This window comes from Pantherophis guttatus, chromosome 3, assembly GCF_059756535.1.
Source record: "Pantherophis guttatus breed Tessera chromosome 3, ASM5975653v1, whole genome shotgun sequence".
Lineage (NCBI taxonomy): Eukaryota > Metazoa > Chordata > Lepidosauria > Squamata > Colubridae > Pantherophis > Pantherophis guttatus.
This window is the reverse complement of record NC_142065.1, coordinates 99034280-99052051: the sequence shown is the minus strand read 5'-3', so window position 1 is coordinate 99052051 and position 17772 is coordinate 99034280.

Sequence of the window (17772 nt, the reverse complement as noted above, 5' to 3'; positions counted from 1 at the left end):
ACAGTAGTTTATACACTGCTCAAACAACTAAAGGGAACACAAAACTACTGTATATAATGAACAAAGTATTTAATAAGGCTATTTCATTCATTCAGATCTTGGATGTTTTCTGCTTGTGTTCCCTTTATTTTTTTGAGCAGTGTATAAACTAAGATTGTCTATATACTGAATGTTGCATGTTTCTCAATAAAGTAAATACTAGTATTGGTGTAAGATTTTATCTTGGATTTGAAATCTTGTATCTAGCTCTCAGAAGATTTGCTACCAACTGCTGGGTTTAAATTGTCCTGGCGATTTTCTTTTACTAACAGAAAGTGGAAGGCATTTTCTTCCTTTCATCTTTGCTTTGATGTCTCTGATTGAGGAGAGGAAAAGTAGGAGGAGACAGCAAATATCATTGAAAACAATCACTGCTGCATTCACTCTGTGGTTTCCTGGCTAGGTAGGCAGAGCCTGTGATGAGAGAGCAAGACCCTTACAAAGCTCACTTGAACTACAGGTCTGGAAAAACAGTTTTTCAGACAAAGACCTCATCAGAGCCAAGCAGGAAGACTTGACAGAAAGAAGCATGTTTTGTGCTGATACACAGCACAAAATGTGCTGATTCTTTCCTTGGCTCTACCTGGTCCTTAGATGGTGTAAAGACAAGGTATATGAGGATTTCATTTAGCTGTCATACCAAGGCGATGTTTCATAGAAACTCTGACAAAGCTTTCTTCCATTAATTGTTGGCTGCTTGCTTAAATGGCTTTAAAAGATGATTATACAATCTGGCCATGGTTCCTATAATCACAGCCCATCTGTCTTGCAATGATCACCTGGGAAAATGAAATTGAGGTGCCCATCAAGTTGCACATAACTGTATTTCATGTGTTATTAACAGGGAGGCTTTTCTTTCTTGTTTGCCCTTTATAGTCCATTCCCTTAACAAGTTTTTGTTTATTTGCAACTAACTCCATAACCGGGTTATTTAGATTTTATTCTCGAGGCTTGAGTAAATGCATGGCTGGCTGATGTTTCCTTAATGGGAGCTACCATAATAATTATGAGGATGAACCTTGTTGATTTGGTCCAACCCCAATAAACTAGATTTAAATGGGGTGGAAATCCTTTTAAACACATTCCGTTCTCCAGAGTCCAATGCTTGGGATTCAATGAATGTATGAATACTTCCAGCATATTTAGTGTATTTGTCTTCAGCTTATGAGCAACATTGTCTGAGAAACTTTATTATTTTTGGTTCATTTTGTATTATTGAAAAGATTTTCAGAGTTTGAACTTGTTGCAGTGGAATCACCAGAGTCTGATCGAGCCTTAAGAAGTAACACATATATCAGGACATAGTCTTTCGTTGGTCACATCTGCTTCATGAGATACATCTGATTAAGTAGATTTACTTCATGAAACATCATATCCTAATAAATGCATAAGTTCTTAAGATCCCTTGGTTCTTTTAATTCCTGGAACTGCTTTAAGAGTGAAGCAGAATTACAAAATCCCATGCCAGCTTCTCAACATTTTGAAATCAAACCAGAAGCTTTACACATCTTTTCCAAAATGTGGATATTTTAGTTAAAATGCATAATTTGAACTTTGTTCCCCTGCCAGTTTTGCCAGGCTGAACTAAATATTTTCAAACTTTGATACTTTAGAATGTAATATTCACATCTGACCAGGCATGTGAATCTAAACCGGAGAAAAGAAGATAAGAAATTGAGCTTTATATAAAAACTTTTTTTCACACTGTTTCTATGTTATTTTTGTCTGATTCTTGTAACAACTCCTTCTTCTCCTTCTTCCTAATATGGATGTGCATTATCAATGTTTTGAGCAACAGTACTGAAAATCCTCTTAAGGGTATGAATTTGCTTAATTCAACAGAAAAAAAGTAAGAGTTCCAGTTATAACTAATCCAGATATCATGAATTACAAATTAAAATTGAAATAAATTCATTAATTCTGAATTATTTCAGCCAAATTTATGTATTTTTAAAATCTTGTTAGGATTATGTGCCATTAAAAAATAGGTAAGTGTGCAACCCTGAAATTGCTGATGGGCAAATTTAGAATTGTAGCTACTTTTGCAAAATGGCTGCAGGGGACAGTTACTTATTCACACAATGGCTGACATGAGGAATATAACTAGCAACAAAGCACCAATTTACTATATTGCTATCTGCCAACTTTCTTGCTTATGTGGTCCAGAGGCACCAGAAACAAGCTTTTTTATTTTTTGCAGTATTCCAATTTCTCTTTTATTTAAAGAAACAAACAAAAGTTCAATAGACAAGTAAAGCAGGAAGCCCTTGAATGCAAAGGAAGACATCCATGGGTAGAGTAATGCCTTCAGTTGCCAAGCAAGAGATCAAAATAGAGCTGGAAGGGACCTTGGAGGTCTTCCAGTCCAACACCCTGCTCAAACCAGAGACCCTATACAACTTGAGACAAATGGCTGTCCAGTCTGTTCTTAAAGACCTCCACTGAGAAAGCATTCACAACTTCTGAAGGCAAACTGTTCCAATGTTATGAACTTTCTCCTTGATTCCAGGTTGCTTCTTTCCTTGATTAGTTTCCATCCATTGTTTCTTGACTTGACTTCTGGTGCTTTGTAAAATAAGTTGACCTCCTCTTTGTGGTGGCTCCTCAAATACTGGAATACTCCTATCATGTCACCCCAGTCCTTCTTTTCTCTAGACTAGATCCCAGGGTAATTATTTTTTCAATTTCAATAATTTTTCAATAATCATTAATTAATGTCATTTATTTAAACAAATGGACCCTGAGCAGCATGAAATTCTTTGTGCTAAATCAGAGATTTAAAAATTTGGCAACCTTAAGATGTGTGGACTTCAACTCCCAGAATTCCTCTGTCATCATGAAGTTAAAGTCCACAGGTCTTAAAGTTGCCAAGTTTGAAAAACACTGCTAATTGAAAGTTTATGCTCCCTCTTTGCCATAACTGCCAATATAGAAAGTGAACAGTGAAATTCAGGGGGGGGAATAATTTATTACACAAATGGCATATAATTAACGAACATAACGCAGTAGTAGGAAGGTTCTTTTATTATTATTCTTTTGGAAATTTGTATCTAGGATGGCATCAGTTCAGAGGTGGTATTCAGCAGGTTCTGACCAGTTCTGGAGAACCGATAGCGAAAATTTTGAGTAGTTCGGAGAACTGGTAAATACCACCTCTGACTGGCCCCGCCCCCATCTATTCTCTGCCTCCCAAGTCTCAGTTGATTGGGAAGAAATGAGGATTTTGAAGTAACCTTCCCCTGGAGTGGGGAGGGAATGGAGATTCCCTTCCCCTGTCATACCCACCAAGCCACACCACACCCACCACACCACAACACGCCCAACACGCCACAACACGCCCACCAAGCCACGCCCACAGAACCGGTAGTAAAAAATTTTGACTCCCACCACACCACACCATGCCCAACACGCCACAACACACCCAACACACCACAACACACCCACCAAGCCACGCCCACAGAACCAGTAGTAAAAAATTTTGAATCCCACCACTGCATCAGTTTATAGAATATTTGGTTCCAGACTTGTTGTCCTGGATAACAGGTGCATATTTCAAAAATCTAGTGGAGAAAAAGGCATCTATGGCTCATTTTCCCTGAAGTTGTAGGATAACCAAGGGAGGCAAGAAGAAGCAAATCGAAGATGCTATGTACCATCTCCTGCTGCACTTAGCGATAGAGCTGTGCTCGGACTGAAATAAGCTTCTCATCATTTTAAAAAAGTAATATCAGACTTGATAAGTGGTTTGATTACACACAGGAGAAAACACTTTTCTTCAGCATTAAAAAGCTAAATCCTGCTATTTTATTGCAATGTATGATTTGAAAATGTAAATTATGTTCTATCAGTAAAAATGCCATTGTGCTTAACAATTAAACATGCACATATATTTTCAGGGAAGCATTCAGGTAAGGAATGCTTACCTAGCCAAGAGAATTAGACTGTCATACACTGCAGTTTGTGGGTGTGTGCACGTTTGTGCATTCAGGAGAGAGAGAGAGAGAGAGAGAGAGAGAGAGAGAGAGAGAGAGTTGTGTGAAATATAAGCATATTAAACTGCATTCAATACTACTAAGCATTGTTTTCTATCTGGATTCTAGCTGTATAGAAACCCACAAACTTTATTTAATATCTAAGTCAGTCAAACAAACAAAATGTTGATTTCCACCTGCTAAGCATTTGTTAAACATACATAATAATTTTACTGGGGGAAAGATTAGGAACATTCAGTATAAAATCCTAACAAATATTTATATTTCTTTCACAAGGAAAAACTATTTTCATTTAATGAAATATTTGCAAGGAAAATCTATTTTCATTTAATGAAATATTTTATTGCAATGAAATATTTTGTGAAGTCCAGCAATTAGGGTAATAGCAATAGCAATAACACTTAGTCTTTTATACTGCTTCACAGTGCTTTACAGCCCTCTCTAAGTGCTTTACAGAATCATATTGCATATTGCCCCCAACAATCTGGGGCCTCATTTTACCAACTTCAGGAGGATGGAAGGCTGAGTCAACCTTGAGCCAGTGAGAATTGAACTGCCGAACTGCTGGCAGCTGGCAGTCAGCAGAAGTAGCCTGCAGTACTGCATTCTAGCCACTGGTCCACCATGGCTCTTTAAATTGAATGAAGCATAGCTTTAGTCCTTAATTGGTTAATTTGATTCCTTATTTGGTTTAAACTGATAATGTAGTTCTTCAACTTTTATGGAATAAAAGCACACTTACTTGTGCTTAATTTTCTTTAAATTCTATAAAAAGAAATTCACATCATCAAATCTGAGGCATGATGGCCTGAGCTTGTTGGCTGGAAAGTTGACAGTTCAGGTTTAAGACCTGAGCATCACACAATGGGATGAACTCCTGTCCTTGACCTATCCTCCGCCAACCTAATAGAAACCATGCAAATAGAATAGAATAGAATAGAATAGAATAGAATAGAATAGAATAGAATAGAAAAGAAAAGAAAAGAAAAGAAAAGAAAAGAAAAGAAAAGAAAAGAAAAGAAAAGAAAAGAAAAGAATTTTTAATTGGCCAAGTGTGATTGGACACACAAGGAATTTGCCTCGGTGCATATGCTCTCAGTGTACATAAAAGAAAAGATATGTTCAACAAGATGTGAGTAGATAAATAGGTACCCCTTTGGTGGGAAGATAATAGTGCTCTGGGATGTCATTTGGCCATCCAATGACTACGGAAATATCTTCAGACAAATGGCTCAATGGCCTTTAAAGCAGAAATGAACACAACACTGTCCCTTGTAATTGGCAATGGAGCAAAATCCATAGGGACTCCTTTACCTATTGTCAAATTAATACATAGCTCTAATATGAAACCTGTTTGTGATGGAAATCTTCTGTCAACTATGATTTCACTTATGCGTAGACATCAGGCAAGCTATTAATATTAAAATGTCCATGTATTTTCCAGGGCATTGCTCTTTCAAAGGACTATTTGAGAAACCAGAAAGAGAATTCACAATATATGAAAATGAGATTTCTTTTCTCACTTTCCTATAAGAAATGGGCTTGCAGACTGGTTTCATAAGAGGAAAATGTCATATTTTCAAATTAACGCTATTGAAACTTAATGAAATATATGACTTTGAATGTTTAAGAAAAAATAATTAAACAAGGTTTAATTTTAAATATTCTTTTAAATATGAAATGTACTATATTTCATATTCTCCTTTTCAAATTAATTTCAGGTACTATGCTATATTGATTAAAATAAATTATGACAGACTCAAAAGACTTTGTTTTTCTTTTAATGACCATGCAATCCCTTGCTTAAGGGCGGGGCCAGGGTAATTGATCGGAGCTTAGCATTTACTAGCCAGATGCCCTTCCTGATGCCTATGTGGATTTTGCAGTAGACAATTACTCTTTGTTCCTAGAGACAGAAATATCTGCCCCTGCCTAGGATCGAATTCACAATCTCTTGATTGTGAGGTGAGAACTCCACATCTACGCCACCACACCGCTCAGACTCAGCAGACAATAATTGTATTAAAATAATTTTCAGTTAATTCTAGAGTATATAGAAAACAGAATCTAAAATCCTATCTAGGTATATAAGTCTGCATAATTAAAGTCATAGTAGTAAATATATGTAAGCTATTATCCATGCTGTACAGTACATGCTATGATTTATTTCACTAAAAGTGGTCCAGACAAAAAGTACTAAGGTTACAGTATCAGAATCTTGTATATCTAAAAGTACTTTTATCCCACTTTACCTCTACCATCCAAGAAATTAGGTAGGATCCTTTCTGACGCATTTGCCATGTTCAGCTAGGCTCAGATGCCTTTGTTGCCTACTCTGTCCTTCCTCCTCTTGTCTCTCAAGGACATTCCCATATATTAGTTTTCAATTACTTACATTCAGTTCCAAGAAATATATACAGTACTATGTAAAATGCTTTGGTCACCATTAGATTTGTTGTTGTAGCAATGGATATTGACCATATATAATTATGTCCCAGTTTCCTTATTACAATACAACCAGAAAATACAGGAAGAACAGGAAAAAGCAGAAGCAGAAAAAAAAAAAACCTTCCATAAGATAATGTAGTGTTACCTGCCCTTATACTTGAGCAACAACAGACTACTGGCTTCCATAAATCTAAATGGAATGAAACCCTAAATACTGTAATTGCTAATACCTTCATGTGTCCTACTATTTCGTGCCAAAATGAGTTCTGTGCAAAAGAATCTACAGTATTATGCCAGATTTGCACAAACATGCTTAAGCATTACATTCAGTACATATACATGTTGTATGTGTGTAATTCATTGGAAGCTTGCTAATAAGATAAACTTTCAGTCACATCATTCCACTCAAAATGCCAAAGAATTTGAGAGGTGTAAAATCATACTTTTGAATATATATATATATATTCAATATGGCCAAGTTCGAATCCAAGTAAGGGTATGGCTAGCTAATGAGAGCTAAATATCTTGAAATAAATCTATACTATCATCTATCTATCTATCTATCTATCTATCTATCTATCTATCTATCTATCTATCTATTTGTATCTCTATCTATTTGTTTCTCTCTCTTTCTATACATACATATGTAAATATGTCAGGAAGTAGAATCAGTCAAGAGAGTTTTAGAATAATTATACATACATACATACATACATACATACATACATACATACATACATATACTATATGTGTGTTAGTGGTGGGTTCTAACGAGTTTTACCACCGGTTTGCATGCAATCGCCACGTGCTTGCTCACTTCACTCGCATACGGGCCAATCTTGCGCTTCCTGCAAGCGCATTGAGTAAAAAAACAATTCACTCTGCCATGCTTTACAGCTGAGCTAAAAACAAAAGAAATAAAGGTAGGTATAACACAGGAGTGGGGGGAGGGCCCAACTGACGTTCGGAGCGAATCGGTTGGCTCTCCTGTAAAGATTTCCACTATATAAATGTGAGGGAAGTTGATGTGTTTCTAACTTAAAAACTATTATTTTAATGATTTTTTTCCTGATATCAACATTCAATAAAATTTGCTATTTAGTTATAAATATAAAATGAGACTGAATTTTCAAAACATGGTTTAAAACAAAAAGAGCAAGACAAATTACCCCCACAGCAGGTTTTTGCTATGTCTTTGTTACCAAGACATAACGATGCTATTAGCCACTTATCTGAGATGATTTTGAATCAGTTTCTAATATAGCAATGTTATGGCAAAAGCATGTGAAGATTTCTGTAGAACTGAAGTATGTGAGATAATATGAGGAATATAATGTGAGGAAGACAATGAGCTAGAATAGTCTAAGAGATCACTTCCTAATCTAAAACATATATAAAATGTGTTAGTAATTGAACTAGCAGTAATACTTCCCCAGTACCAGGCACACTGTTGAATATTTTTGACTGATGAAGAAACAAGTGCTAGGGGAAAAAATAGATATATCTAGGTAGCAAAACTGTATTAAATTTGCTGAAAACAAGCTTTTGTCCTTTCTGGAGAAGGGATGATGGAGATTCTGGGTAAATGTCAAGATTAACATAAACAGCATTTCAGTCAGATTAGTAGTGATGGTTATCACGAGAGAACTTCAAACTTTCCAACTGAACACACACATACAGAAAGTAATACATTCAAAAATACAAATTGTAAGCGTGGCCATTTTAAGTAGCTGTAAGCAAAGAATAAGAGTTGGTGTAGCGGTTAAGGCACCAGGCTAAAAACGGGAACCCACACATTTTACTCTTGCCTTTGGCACAAAGCTAGTTGGGTGACCTTGGACTAAGTACAGTCTCTCAGCTCAAGCCAAAGCACTTTTGAAAAAATGTTGCCAAGAAAACTTGTCCTGGCAGTCATCACACACATCAACAGTGATTTGAAGGGACACACACACACACACACACACACACACACACACACACACACACACACTGTATACATTATTTTTGGTCCAGTTTCAGTTGTGGCTGTACTAGTACTTCTATAATATTGGATAAACTCTCAAACATATTCATTTTCTTGTATTCACTCACATGCTATGCATTTGATATCTTTATGTTTAAGCTCTCTTGTTTTGAAGTGCAGTTATTAACATTACTGTTTTTGCTTGCCGCTCAAATCATGTCAACCTGAATCTTCAGTCACAAATGAAATGTTAATAGAGGTTAATTCATCAGGAAAATTTTATTGTCTTTTCTGTGCATTTTTTGTTTTGTTTTGTTTTTCTTTCCTATACTGATTGATAGATGGGTTAGTTAGAGCATAAGATTTTCTCTTTTTAATGGCATCTTGATCTAAAGCTATACCGTGAGTTATTAAGGCTGTGAAAATCTTCAAGGAGGTGTTTTTTGCTTTGGTGTAATCTTCAACGAAACTCACCTCTGAAGTTGTTTTGGGAAGCAGTGAGTGAAGTGAATCTTCCAGGTCCCCATACCTGCCTTGTCTCCCCTAACATTTGCAGTAGCTTGACTTGTGAATGCCAGTCAAGACCAATTATATTGCCTTTTGTCTCAGTGGAACCGATATTATCTCCATGAGAGCAGAAGGAGCTTTTATCAAAGCAAATTGAAGTCCTGTGATGCACACCCCAAATAAATAGATGGAGAGATATTTGATTCATGGTGATTCATTCACAGTAAAAGCATAGCACATCTTCAGGTTTCTAAGCTTTAAGAATTATAGGCAGGGTTGGATAATGGTACTTTGGTGTGAACCCATAACCATATAAACCTCTCTTGAAAGCCAATAATTTACCTTCTGTCTTGAGATTTGTGCTTCCAACATTGTAGAAATCCATATAGCAGACAGAATTGCAATTGCCAAGGTGATACATTATGGTGAGCAGGGGGTTGGACTAGATGGCCTCCAAGGTCCCTTCCATCTCTGTTATATTTGTTTGTTTGTTTGTTTGTTTGTTTATTTATTTATTTTTTCATGCATCCTTTGCTTAATATTTATATTTCATCTATAGTTTTTTTTTAATATCAGATTTCCAAATATGCATGAGAGAGAGAGAGAGAGATTTTCCATTTATTTCCCCAGGATAGTGGATTTTTTTTTTGTGACTGTATACATTTTTGATACACATTTTCCATCTTTTTCTGAATTTTTAATGTTGGATTTACCCATAAAGCCAATTTAGCATGGGGGGAAAAGAACCATATCCTTTGTAGTAGACATTACATTTAATAGTTTTCTAATTGATGTAATTGTTTCCAGAGATACTAGAGCTTTATTGTATTTAGATCCCGTGCACCCAACTAAGGATGTTATATGTGTCTATTCCAAAGTGGCCTAAATCAGAAAATTAATACCAATTGATAGCTTCCAGTCTTTAATATGTGACAATAGCCTAATTATATAGCTCCAGAGATGGAAAATCAAAGCTCCTTCATTATTTTGTAACTGATTTTTTAAAAAGATATTCTTAGAATCAAAGGACCCCATAAACATTTTCTAAACAGTTTGTTTTGTGAAAATGTTTTCCAACTATTTGAACAGAAATACCTCTCAGAATATCACTTAATCTGGGAATAATATTCATTTTGATGGCAGCACATTTCCCCAAAAGGGAAACGTCAAAAGTGAGGTTTAAGTACCTCATGTATCATCTATCTATCTATCTATCTATCTATCTATCTATCTATCTATCTATCTATCTATCTATCTATCTATCTATCTATCTATCATATGTTTTGATATATACATAGGCCTCTGTCAGCTTGTCTAGAATGACCTGCATTTTCAGTACAAGACAGCTTTAGATGAGGTCTATAAAAATATTGTTCAAGGAATAGTTAAATAAAATTCAGAAAGCAAGTGCAGTGTGAAAGATAAGCTCCTGAGTGAATGCAAGGAAGAGCTCAAAGGCATTTATGTGGATAGTATGGGAAATTTATTAGAAAACAAATTTAGGAGGAGTTCATTAACTTCTGAGAAAACAGATGTTTGGACATATGTCCAAGAGTGTGATATGCTTATAATGAGAGTCTCCATCTGGGTATGCTGCTTTATTAACACACAGTACACATTATTGAGAAGGTTAGGTTATGAGTATGAATGGAAAATGTTATAATTCAGGTAGTTATAACTAATTTGTTTATACATCCTCAAGACCTCCACAGTGACACATGATTGGCTGACAGTTGGCACCAAACCACATTACTGCACAAACACAGTAGGATTTTGCACTCTGCACAGTATACCTGCCAATGTTATGCACATCAGTCTTTTATCATGACAACGAATCAGCTTACCTCCAATGACTTCTCAGTAGTTTGAGTAGTTAATGTTTAGCTAGGTAAGTAATTTGTCATTACAAACAATCTCACTGGTATTGGGAAATTTATAGACAATCCATTTTTCCCTCTGGGTTCGAAATTTCTTACCATGTAAATGGGAAAAGGTGTAGCTAAACTGTGGCTTCTGTTTGTGGCTTCCAGCGTCCTCTTTCGTTTGCAGTTCTTGTTTCTGCTGATTGTAAAATAATGCATTGTGTTGGTTTTCATCATACTTCTCCACAACCATTTTAGAACATTGCCCACCCAACACAACTGTGCAAAAATAGTGAAATATGGTTTTCAGATAATAAAAAGCAATGATACCAGAGGAATATCTTTTATAGCAACAATGTGTTCTCAAACTGCAGGAACTCTATTTGGAGGACTGATGGAAACATTTGAATGATCATATGGAAACATAAAAGACATGGGGCTCCCCTTGAAGAGCACCCGGAGGCTCCAACTGGTCCAGAACGCAGCAGCGCGGGTAGTGACGGGAGCAGCATAGCGCTCCCGTGTAACACCGCTCCTGCGCAAGCTGCACTGGCTCCCAGTGGTCTTCCGGGTGCGCTTCAAGGTGTTGGTTATCACCTTTAAAGCGCTCCATGGCATAGGGCCTAGCTATCTCCGAGACCGCCTGCTGCCACCGACGACCTCCCATCGACCAGTGCGCTCCCACAGAGAGGGCCTCCTCGGGGTGCCATCAGCCAAACAATGCAGGCTGGTGACCACCAGGGGGAGGGCCTTCTCTGTGGGGGCTCCCACCCTCTTGAATCAGTTGCCCCCTGAGATAAGGAGAATCCATGACCTCAGTGCCTTCCGCCGTGCCCTTAAAACCTTCCTTTTCCAACAAGCCGGGCTGGCCTAATTCTTTTTAAGGTGTTTTTAATTGTTTTGTTTATTGTTTTAATTAATGGGGCCAAATTTATATATATATTTTTAACTGTATTTTAATATTTGTATTTGATGTTTTTATTTGGCTGTTCACCGCCCTGAGTCCTCAGGGAGAAGGGCGGTATACAAATTCAAAAATAAAATAAAAATAAATAAAATAAAATAAAAAGAAGAAGAGAATTGAGCTAAGGATAAGTATACCCTTGGGGAAAAAATTTTCTTCTCCTACAAATATTATTTCAGCAGTGATGGGCATTTTCCTTTTTCTGCTGAAAGGATAGGAGGAAGTGACCTCCAACAAGGCATTATATCCTTTCAAGACCAATATTTCACCGTGGGTGAGGTGTCAGAGGTGGCTCAGGAGTTCATGGCTTCCATGACAGCCATGGACTTGACCCAGTTAATTCATGGCCCTACCCACACGGGGGGAAACACGCTGGATCTGGTTTTTGTCTCTGGACAGTGATTGAGTGATCTCGAGATAGGGGATATAGTCACCAAGCCCTTGTCATGGTCTGATCACTCTCTCCTTTGTCTCGACCTTCGAACCGCTACACCCCGCCGCAGGGAGGCGGAGCCGGTAAGATGGTTCCGCCCCAGGCGCCTGATGGAACCTGATAGGTTCCAGATGGAGCTTGGGCCATTCCCTGAGGCTCTGGCACACGCCTCGACTGGAGACCTAGTGGCCGCCTGGGATAGGGCGGCCGCTGGAGCTCTGGACCGGGTCGTGCCTTTGCGGCCTCTGACCCGGCGCCGATCTCATTTAGCTCCTTGGTTCACTGAGGAGCTGAGGGAGTTGAAGCGCTGGAAAAGATGCCTAGAGATCAGTTGGAGGGCCAGTCTTTCTGAATCTGACCGGACACTGGTAAGATCTCATATTAGGAATTACCTAGTGGCGATAAAAGCAGCGAAATGTAGCTATTTTGCTGCTCTTATTGCGTCATCAGATAATCGCCCGGCCGCCCTGTTTAGGGTGACCCACTCCCTGCTCCACCAGGAAGCGTGGGAGGACCCCTTGGAGGGTAGAGCCGAGGATTTTGTTCAGTATGTATGACAAAATCACTCAGATTCGGGAAGATCTGGACTCCGACTGGGTAGTCTCAGGGGGAGGGACAGGGGCAGGTCTTGAGAATGTTATCTGGGATGAGTTTGATCCTGTGACCCCTGAGGACGTGGACAGGATTCTGGGTAGACTGAATGCGACCACTTGTTTATTGGACTCGTGTCCCTCCTGGTTAGTGCTGGCTTCTCGGGAGGTGACACGAGGCTGGTTCCAGGGGATTATAAATGCTTCGTTGGGTGAGGGTGTCTTTCCTGCCGCCTTGAAAGAGGCGGTGGTGAGGCCTCTCCTCAAGAAGCCTTCCCTGGACCCGGCAATGTTGGTAAATTATCGTCCGGTCTCCAACCTTCGTTTTGTGGCGAAGGTTGTTGAGAGTGTGGTTGCGCAACAGCTCCCCCAGCACCTGGATGAAACGACGTATCTGGATCCGTTCCAGTCGGGCTTCAGGCCCGGGTACAGCACGGAAACGGCATTGGTCGCGTTGGTTGATGATCTCTGGAGGGCTCGGGACAGGGGGTGCTCCTCTGTCCTGGTCCTGTTAGATCTCTCAGCGGCTTTTGATACCATCGACCATGGTATCATGCTGCACCGGCTGGAAGAGTTAGGGGTGGGAGGCACTGTGTTGCGGTGGTTCTCCTCCTTTCTCTCTGACCGGTCGCAGTCTGTGTTGACAGGGGGACAGAGGTCAACCCCGAGGCCCCTCATATGTGGGGTGCCGCAAGGGTCGGTCCTCTCGCCTCTCCTGTTCAACATTTATGTGAAGCCGCTGGGCGAGATCATCCATGGTTTCGGGGTGGAGTACCATCAGTACGCTGACGACACCCAGCTGTACATCTCCACCCCGGATCACCCCAACGATGCCCTTGAAGTGATGTCCCGGTGCCTGGAGGCCGTACGGATCTGGATGGGGAGGAACAGGCTCAGGCTCAACCCATCCAAGACCGAGTGGCTGTGGTTTCCGACGTCCCGATATAGTCAGTTGATGCCATCACTGACTATTGGGGGCGAATCATTGGCCCCCACGGAGAGGGCTCGCAACTTGGGTGTCCTCCTGGATTCACGGCTGTCTTTAGAAGAGCACTTGACGGCTGTGACCGGGAGGATTTTTCATCAGGTTCGCCTGATTCACCAGTTGCGTCCCTTTCTGGATCGGGACTCGTTACGCACGGTCACTCATGCCCTCGTCACCTCCCGCCTGGACTATTGTAATGCTCTCTACATGGGGCTCCCCTTGAGGAGCACCCGGAGGCTCCAATTGGCACAGAGTGCGGCCGCGCGGGTGGTAATGGGAGCGACATGGCGCTCCCATGTGACACCTCTCCTGCGCAAGCTGCACTGGCTCCCGGTGGTCTTCCGGGTGCGCTTCAAGGTTTTGGTTACCACCTTTAAAGCACTCCATGGCTTAGGACCTGGTTATCTACGGGACCGCCTACTACCACCAATAGCCTCCCACCGGCCAGTACGCTCTCATAGAGAGGGACTCCTCCGGGTGCCGTCAGCCAAACAATGTCGGCTGGCGACCCCTAGGGGGAGAGCCTTCTCTGTGGGGGCACCTACCATCTGGAATGAGCTCCCCCCAGAGATACGGAGGATCCCAGATCTGCGCACCTTCCGCCGCGCTGTGAAGACCTTTTTATTCCATCAGGCGGGCTTGGCCTGATCTCTTCCCTTTTTAAATATGTAAATTTTAATCTGTTTTTAAATTATTGGGGTGTTTTAATTTGTCTGGGCCAAAATGATTTAATTTGATTTTATCTGGTTTTTTAAATTTTTTGTATCTATGTTATTTTATTGTTTGGCTGTTCACCGCCCTGAGTCCTTCGGGAGTAGGGCGGTATACAAATCAAATAAAACATAAAACATAAAACAAACAAACATTTCATTCCTTAAAAACCTCTGGTGACAGTCTAAGACTGCGATGGCGACCCTATGGCATGCGTGCCACAGGTGGCACACATAGCCATATCACTGGGCATACGAGCTCAGCTTTGGTGTGTATGTACTTGCTGGCCAGCTGATTTTCAGGTCTTCTGGGCCTACCAGAAGTAGGGAAACAGGCTGTTTCCTGCCTTCAGAGGGCCTCGGGTGGGTGGGAAAGGCCCAATTTTCTTTCTCACCTGGTTCTAGGGCCTCTCTAGGAGTCTGGGGAAGGCAAAAACAGCCTTTCTCACACACACTCCAGAGGTCCTCCAGAGGTCCTCCAAAGGCCGAAAATGGGCCGTTTGACAACTTCTGGTCCCATCACTGGTCTAAGAGAACTGGTTTCTCATGTGTAATGTGTATCATTGGATTCAAATTCTTCCTTGAAGAATCCATTAAGCAGCAAGGGTAATGCCATTATTGTTTCAAAAATGATCCAAGGGGTGGAGAGTCAGAATTGGTGAATATCTGTTTTTGCTTGTGAATCCTCTAAGATCACTTGTTCTCTATTCTACATTGAATGAGCTCTCTTTTCTGATATAGATGTTGGTCATTATTATTAGTCAACTGGAAAATTGAAATAAAAAGTTTGGCTCGTTCAGTGAATTCACTGAATTCAGGAATACTGCCAAGATTCTATTAATTAAGTGTAAAGAGGAAGTGTATGTTTATAAGAGCCAATGGTAGATAGATCAAGCTCTAATTCAATTAATGTAGTCTTGTATCCAGAGAAAAGCAATTAGACCCAATAGGGGTAAACTTAGCAAGATATAATCAAGCCCCAGAAGCTTTCTTAAGCATATAATAGAATCAAATCCTTTTAATTTTCAGACAGATTATCTCCTGATAATCAAATCCCTGGGGTTTTCTTATTGCACTTGCTATATATCTTCTAAGAGTACAGCAGTACATTTTACATTCAAGATAAATATAAATTAATATTCTGAGGAACAACTTGTTCATATCATGTATTTTTTTTTTAATTTGATGAAGTTAGTGTTACAAGAGCGCATTAACTATCTTCCCATTTACAGCTTGATTGGCCAGAATGAGGTGAGGAGAAAATACTTGTGTATTATTTATCAGCACTTTTTTATCATTGTTTGATGTTTGAAAGCACACAGAAACTACTATATATCCCTTTTGAGGTGTGACAACCAGAATTGCATACAATATCTGGCACAGTCACACCATTAATTTATATAAGGGCTTTATGATATTTACACATCTATTTTCAGTGACATTTCTTATTTTTGCTTATTACCTCATTATTGCTTTGACCTCTTTTTCTGGTGGATGCACACTGCACACTATGTGGACACCTTCATTGAACTGTTTATGATTACTTTGGTATTTATTTTCTAATTAGTTACTTCTAATTCTTATTAGTTTCTATGAACAGTTAGGATTTTTGGTGCCAATGTGAGTCAGTTTACGCTTGCACATGTTGAACAACATCTAACTTTTTTTTTATTAAAGAGTTTTACAGAAAGAAAAAAAAACATAATAAGCTGTGAGCTTATTTTGAATCTGAATGTTGATTGCAGGGGTGATCACAGCGTCTTGTTCTGCTTGAATCAGAAAAGCCTCGGATTTGGAGCTCAGTCGAACTACCAGGGAGGTCTCACCCTCCAAGCCCCAGAATTACTTCTAGGGCTTTTGGGGAGCTCTACCTTTGTTCAGCTGCTCACCTTCCTCTCTTCTCCTGAGGAGAAGGTTTCCAAGCCGCCAGACAGCTGATTTGCGCTGTCTTTGCGGTTTTAACGAAATCACGGGGCTGACGGTCCGAGAGGAGCATCTGTCAGCGCCTGCAGTGCCACCGGAAGCCAACAACATCTAACATTTTGATGCCTATTCTCTTAATGTGCAGAGATTCCTTTGGAGCTGTTTGTGATCCCTTATTGCATTTCCTGAACCATTCTTTTATACTTTTCTCTGTCTTCAACTTCTGACACTCAGTTTCACAGCTTTCAGGAAAGGAATGCCTTATCACAGCATTCGTTCTCTCTTCTTTTAAAAAAAATCCATCCATATGCATATTCCCCCTTTTTTAACATCACAGCTCATTAATTTCATCACATTCTCTCTTAAAACACAACAATAAAGATAATTTTTAAACAAAAATCAGAATGTATAACTTGAAAACTTGTATAGCAAATTCGATGACATTTGACACACTTTATTTCTTAACAGTAATCTAATGTCCTCCTAATTTTATTTTTAAAAATATGTTATAACATGTTGGAAAACAGATTTTGAGAATAGGTATACTAAAGTTATATAGCTCATACCATCTTTTACTGATTTCTTGGGCCAATAAAGGACAATATTTGTAGCTCAGGGCTGCCTCAGGGAAGCTAATAGCACTGATGATGTTACCTAGTAATGAAATGTCTGCACGAAAACAAGCACACTCAGTGAGGATGAAGGAGTCTTCATTTCTTGGTCTTTTGGCATTTTTTTTCTGAAGTATAATATTCGAGAAAATTTCATCCAATCTCAAAGAGATTCAAAGACACAAACATGACAATGTTAAAAGTATTTAATTTTATTAAATTAAGACTTGGCTGTTCAACCAAATAGGCTGTCTCTGATTCTGGGTTTTATTATTTATTAGTAAATTTGGTTCAAATTGGGATTTTGTTGTACATGTTTTTAACCTATGATCACCACCCTGAGTCCTTCTGGAGAAGGTTGGCATATAAATACATGAAATAAATAAATAAATAAATAAACAAACAAACAAATAAATAAATAATTATTATGACCTTGTATTCTAAATAATGGGAAGACCAGCCTTATTTTCCTGAGTCATTCTCCTGATCTGAATGAATCAGAATGGACAACTGATTGGATTGTTACAAGAAAGTTAAGCTCCTTTCAGAGCCAAGTATCCAGGCATGAAATTAGCTGGGGAGTCCTTATGCAGGTTTTAATATATTTTTTTTTTAAGCTTGGGAGAAATGCACTTTAAAGTAAATACAATATTTCAGCAATTTTTTTGCTGAAAAAGTTACAAACTGAAGTACAAATTTCAAGAAATTCGGACATTATAGCAAGTGAAATGAATGAACTTTTTTT